The sequence below is a fragment of the Nicotiana tabacum genome, chromosome 1 (assembly GCF_000715075.1).
Source record: "Nicotiana tabacum cultivar K326 chromosome 1, ASM71507v2, whole genome shotgun sequence".
Lineage (NCBI taxonomy): Eukaryota > Viridiplantae > Streptophyta > Magnoliopsida > Solanales > Solanaceae > Nicotiana > Nicotiana tabacum.
This window is the reverse complement of record NC_134080.1, coordinates 141606057-141613215: the sequence shown is the minus strand read 5'-3', so window position 1 is coordinate 141613215 and position 7159 is coordinate 141606057. Positions and strand designations below refer to the sequence as shown.

General features: G+C 33.0%; 1 pseudogene; it reads left to right on the top strand.

Annotated features, from left to right (window-relative positions):
- Nucleotides 1–1398: 1398 nt before the first annotated feature.
- On the top strand, nt 1399–6842 carry LOC142164153 (uncharacterized; annotated as a pseudogene).
- Nucleotides 6843–7159: the final 317 nt, after the last annotated feature.

The window sequence follows — 7159 nt, the reverse complement described above, 5'->3', positions numbered from 1 at the left end:
TTGCTGTGAATATCTTACTTCCTGGTGCTAGTTCTATTCCAGACATTTTCCAGTATAGCACTAATGATTTATCTATATTTTTATCATCTATTGCTACTGAATAATTGGCACTTACTATAAATTTAAATTTTTGGTATATTAAGTTACCTCTTACTGCACTTATTATACTTTTTTCTATAGGTTGTACAATTCTATCGTCTGCCAAGTATATTTCTATAGGGGTATCTATTCCCTCTCTAAAACATGCTTTTATTAGTATCTCTGTTCCTCCTAAAGGTACGTATTTTATTGGGTTCAGTGAACAAAAATGAGGAAAAAGCCGTATGGTTATAGATTATAGAAATTTAAATGCAAAAACGAAAACATATAATTATCCGATACCAAATAAAATACTAAAAATCAGACAAATACAAGGATATAACTATTTTAGTAAATTTGACTGTAAATCAGGATTTTACCATTTAAAGCTAGAAGATGAATCAAAAAAGTTAACAGCATTCACAGTACCACAAGGATTTTACGAATGGAACGTATTACCATTTAGATATAAAAATGCACCAGGTAGATACCAACATTTTATGGATAACTACTTTAACCAATTAGAAAACTGTATAATATATATAGATGATATACTGTTATATTCTAGAACAGAGAACGAACATATAAAACTACTAGAAAAATTCATACACATCGTAGAAACATCAGGAATTAGTTTGAGTAAAAAGAAAGCAGAAGTAATGAAAAATCAAATAGAATTCTTAGGTATACAAATAGATAAAAATGGAATAAAAATGCAAACTCATATAGTACAAAAAATAATTACCTTAAACGAAACACTTGATACAAAAAAGAAGTTACAAAATTACCTTAACCAAGTAAGAGAATATATTCCTAAATTAGCAGAAAACCTAAAACCATTACAGAAAAAATTAAAAAAGGATGTAGAATACCATTTTGACAAAAAAGATAAAATACATATAAAGAAAATAAAAAATATGTGTAAACAATTACCAAAACTATATTTTCCAGATGAAAAAAGACAGTTTACATACATAGTAGAAACTGATTCTAGTGATCACATCTACGGAGGAGTTCTAAAATATAAATATGATAATGAAAAAATTGAACACCATTGTAGATATTATTCAGGATCATATGCGGAACTACAAATAAAATGGGAGATAAATAGGAAAGAACTATTTGGATTATATAAATGTTTGTTATCATTTGAGCCATATATCGTTTATAATAAGTTTATTGTGAGAACAGATATTACACAAGTAAAATGGTGGATAACACGGAAAGTACAAGATTCAGTAACTACAAAGGAAATTAGAAGACTTGTATTAAATATACAGAATTTTACATTTACAATTGAAGTAATAAGGACTGACAAAAATGTTATTGCAGATTACTTATCAAGACAAAAGTACTCAAACCGATGAAAACCAAGAATCGAAAGATATATTTGCAATCCTTACTACTCTATCCTTACAGATGGATAGTATGGGCAAAAGATTACAACAGCTAGAAACTCAGCAGCATGACTATAAAAATGCGGAGCTAAGTCAATCGGAAGACTCGAAACTTCCAGAGATAGAAGGAGACGTTGGGAAACTCCATAAAACCCATGACAAAGTTTGTTTACCTACAGCTGCAGGCACAAGTAAACAGGTGAACAAGAAACCACATACCAATGTAAATTTAAACAATATATTTGATAAACCATTTACATCAAAAAGGCCAAAAGAAGCAATAGTTATGACCCCACAAACTACAACCTATGCCAATAGCCTACATCACAACAAAAAGATGTACAACCATATTACTCAGACATATATTGAGAATATATACAAAATTCAAACATTTCTGAACCTAAATCCCAGAGCAACTACTACTACAGATCCAACACAGGATTATATAACTCAAAAACTCCAAGGATATAATAGGCTAATAGCCCAACCAAAAACAAAAGCCAATCTAGTAAAGACATGTTACAACTACGGGTTACTTAGCACTGTATATACCTACGACGGAGAAGAGATAAGTGGAATACCAGAAATATACAAAGCATTCATTACCTTCAAAAGAATTACAAAAGACAACCTATTATTCATAAAATTCTATACAGCACCAGCTGAGATATTATACGATGAAATAAAACCTATCATATAGGTAGTAAAGATAGGATTAACACGAGATATGATAATACTGGAAGAAATAGAGCAACAACCAGAAATACCGAAAATTGAGATACCAAGTTTTTATGCCAACAAAAGAATAATTGACATAGCAACTATTATTCAAGAACTAGCCAACAATTATCTACAAGGAAATGCTACCTGGAGCTATTATTCAAGAGACCAGCTAATGATATATGCCAACTCAAAAGAACTACGACAAGGAGATATGGATGAAGTCCAAAAATGGATTTTATCATTGCTAAAACCAGAAGTACAGCCAACTACAAGAGCTCTAAAGAAGGAATTTATTTCTAAAGAATTATTAACAAGATACTGCAAACTAGTGGGACACAAATATCCAGATCACATATGTTCGAAATGCAACGGAGAAGATAACCAAGTACTAGAAGTCCAACTAGAATAAAGATATTAGCAAGAAGACAAAAGAAGAAGACAACTATTGAAAACAAATAATGTAAAGGGTCGAGTCATGTAAAAAAAAACAAACAAAAAAAAAGTCGTAAAGTAAATAGTACGAGTCACATTCATGAACAGTAAAGGTCGTTCATGAATAGTAAAAAGTCATAATCATGAACAGTAAAAGTCGTTCATAAAAGGTCGTTTGTAAACAGTAGGAGTCGTTTAAATTTTCTATATATATTTTGTAAATCAGCAGAAGAGGGGACATCCTCACCCTCACCTTCTCTCTCTTATATTCTCTCTCTTATAAGAAATATCTGAAGTTATTTACAAGTATCTTAAACAACTATGGATCATTCAAACGAGTTACAAAAACAGGTAAGTTTATTCATAACCATGTTTAACTAAACTCTTATATTCCTTATAATCTCTTGAATATCATAATTATTTATCATGTTATTGTACTGTTATAAAGAACATCTTGAGAAAGTTTGCCTGTCTAATAATGCTGAGAGTAGTTAAGCCCAGACTATGCCATCCTAAGGTCGAAACCGGTAGGCAAGGAAGTCGTTTAGGGGAGTAGACAGAGTTGAGGCGCTGTTAGGGTAAATGATTGAAGCATGAAAAACATGGTAGTGACCAGAAAAGATTGTTCAGTATAACTTATTAAAATATGATAAACTCTATGATAAACAAAGAGGTTAGAGGGAATATGTTTTGTAAACACATGATAAGGATAAATAGAAGTAAACCCAAATGAACAACCACACATATCTATTAGATGAAAATATTGACTATAAAATACTTATATTATATATCTTTAACAAACTTAATAATGATGTTAAAAGAAAAATTTATGATATTTTAGTTACTTTTGAAATAATATATATAATGGAACAAGGATTTACAGAACTAATTGTATCAGAAGAAATTGAATTTATTCACAAAACAATTGCTTAAATGGAAAGAAGAATATTAAGGTATTTACAAGAGCTATAAGTTATAAAAATGATAAGAGCATTAGTCAACATTCGAGGACAAATGTTCCAAAGGAGGGAATGATGTTACGTCCCGCAATATTACGTCGATATTACACCCTGCAGTATTATATTACAAATGATGTTATGACTTGCAGTATTACATTATGGTGATGTCACGCTTTGCAGTAATAAGTTATGACGATATTGCACCCTGTAGTATTGTACGTTGAATTTGTCATAATGTAATTGACATCAGTCCAAGGAAAATATTATTTAGAGATTATAAAGATTATGTTATTTCAAATAAGTGATGAATAAATTCGTGAAGTTGAGAGGGGACGCAAGTCAAAGAAAATGAATTTTCGTCCAAGCTTGACATGTTGGGATAAAATATGGCCCAAGCTAAAATACTCGGTATTTATGGACTAGTGACATACAAGGTACCACATGACCATGATAGTAAAAAAGTGAGAAGTATTTTAAGTAAGTGGAGATAATTCTTAATTATGTGGATAATTGATTAATTATTAGATAGCGGGACATTACCTAGTTAATTAATAAATTGTGAATGTCTTTGGATAAAGACTAAGGTCTTTTGGATAAGCCTTAAGCTTAACGTGGTAGCCCTCCCCCCCTCCCAAATTCCTAGATTATGACTCTTATAGTATGATAAAAGGTGGCACGTTTTTGGTATATTATGTGTCTTAGTCATTGCATGTGGGGCCCAACCATTTAAATCTTAAACTATCTAATTCCAAGAGAAGCTTATATCAAAAAAGGCTATGGATGACACAAATCAGAAAGTTGCTGAAGATTGGCAAAAGTTAAGTTCAATATAGTTATAGCCATCCACCAACAATGTCTTGAACACTTATTAATATGATAGAGGAATCTTTCCATAGTTGAAGATTTGAGTTGGACAAGGGATCAAATGAGATTTGCAAAGATTTCTTTTCTTACACTAAAATAAATTCATATGAGACTTCGTAAGGTAATAGCAACGGGAACTGTGATTCTAAGAGAGCACGCTACAATCTTTCTCAAAAATATTACATGAATTTTTCACTACTTCGATCCGCCGCTACGTATTTTATCGCAATTGACGTGTGTTAGAGGGATTATCAAGAGAATCAACTCAGATATGTTAAGGCTATCCCTTCTTTCTTTTGGCATGATCCATACGATACGAACGAAACGTGCAAATGCACAAATTCCATGAATGACTCTATTCATAGAAGTATTGGAGATATATATGCTCTTGAATTTCTGTGTGTCTTAGTATTTTATCATCTGTTCATGGGTCTCGGAAAAATATGAATGTTGAAAAGAGTTTACCTTATGATATTACTCAAAGACTAGATGGTGTTATATACGCGTATATATGTATGTATATATATATATATATATATGGGAAAGGTTACGGCGTTATATACGCACCACCACCTGATCAGCTGGTATATGATGATGATATTGCCCACAGTGGCTGAAATATGATTCAAACGGCATTATATACGTATGTATATATATATATATATATATATATATATATATATATATATATATATATATATATATATATATATATATATATATATATGGGAAAGGTTATGGTGTTATATACGCACCACCACATGATCAGCTGATATACGATGATGATTTTGCCTACAGTGGCCGATATGATATTATGGGATGCCCTTAGAGGCTGATGATGTTATGAAACATGTACCTATGCATGACATGACATTCATACGCATATGCATGACGCTAAAAGTAATTTATGATTTACAAAGTTATTCAGAGTTATAGGTGAGGTCATTCACTCTATATTTCCTCCATGTTTGTTATGTACTTATTTATGTGCCTTACATACTCAGTACATTATTCATACTGACGTCCCTTTTTGCCTGGGGATGCTGTGTTTCATGCCTGCAGGTTGAGATAGACGGGTCGAGAGCCCTCGAAGTAGGCTATCCGCTCAGCGTAAGATGTTGGTACGCTCCATATGCTTCGGAGTTACGTGTCTGGTTAGTATGATTTAGACGTGTATTTTTTGGTATGGCGGGACTCTGTCCCGAACTTTATGACATTTATGTATTCTTAGAGCTTGTAGATATATGTCGTGTACATAAAAGATTGTACGGCCTTGTCGGCCTATGTTTTGAGTTTATAAAGGATCATGTTGGCCTATTAGGCCCGCATGTCATGTGTTTATGATAATGTAATAAGAAAGATACGTTACGTTGGTACTCGGTTGAGTAAAGTACTGGGTGCCCGTCGTTACCCATCGGTTTGGGCCGTGATAGGCTACACGTGGTATTAACACACTGGTCATCATATCCATATCTACTCTTTCCCGCCCCGTGAAGGTAATTAAAGTGAGGGTTGGTCTCGACCCCTATTGCATGCTGTTACCCGTGTCCCTTCTGATCAGTCCCAGAGGAACATAAGACTCTTATCCTAAAAAGAGGAGGGTTCTAGGTGGACCCTCAGGTTTAAAGGCAAAATACTAGGCATCAAATAAGAAGACATAAGATTGCATTTAGGGGGAAAGCACAGAAATAGATAGAAGGCTCAGATACACCTCCACAAGTAATGCATATAGACAACATGACTCATACACAATTAAGGTCTGAATTTAGATCTTAAGCATGGTATCTAAGTGATAATAGCATAACCAGATCTATTACACGACTCAGAAAAGAAGTACGAATCATGCTTGCCTACTGATTATAAGCCTGTTAATCATTAAGCAGTACACACAAAGAGCAGTTTCCAGTTTTATAAGAGATTGTATACGTAAGGATTGCCTAAGCATTTGTCACAACCATTAGAAGTTTAGAAGTCATTTTTGCCTAAGAGCATGCTGTTCTAGGTGTTATAAAATGCAGGGATTGTTACCAGTTTATTTTAAACAGGATAATCAAATGTGAAGCTGTTTTTACCTCTTTTATAATCAACAGTTTACACTAAGTGTGAATGCAAGTACGAATAAGATCCTAAAACATGGTATCTAAGATGCATATATAAAGCTCATGATGGTTTATATGCAGAATTCCTAAAGCAGGGTTTCTAAATGCACGACAGGATTGCAGAACTTTCCTAAAGCAGGATTTCTAAATGTAGAAAAGGTTACGACATTATAGAGCATGCTGTCAAGTGTGCAAGAGTAGCAATCTTTGTTTTAATGACCCTTTATCCTAAAGCAGGATTTCTGAGTGATAAGAATGTCAAAAATGAGATGCTGAAACAGTATACATGAGACCTAAAAGCATGATTTCTACTACACATACAAGAAATATAGACCTAAAGCATGGCTTCTACCCCTTTTGATATCTATAACATGCATAACTAACCCCCCATTTCACTATCCAAACCCCAATCTTTATAAATTATTATAGACCATGTGAACGAATTACATGAGAAAAGTAAAAATTATACTATAGAGAGTCTGAAATAGGCCCAGACTTTTCAACACCTGATTTGGACTTCCTTCTTGAGTTATGTAATAAACCACCTCAGGTGCCAAGATTGTTCCATAGTCTTTTTCACATCTGGGTGTGTCAGAGTTCCTTAAGG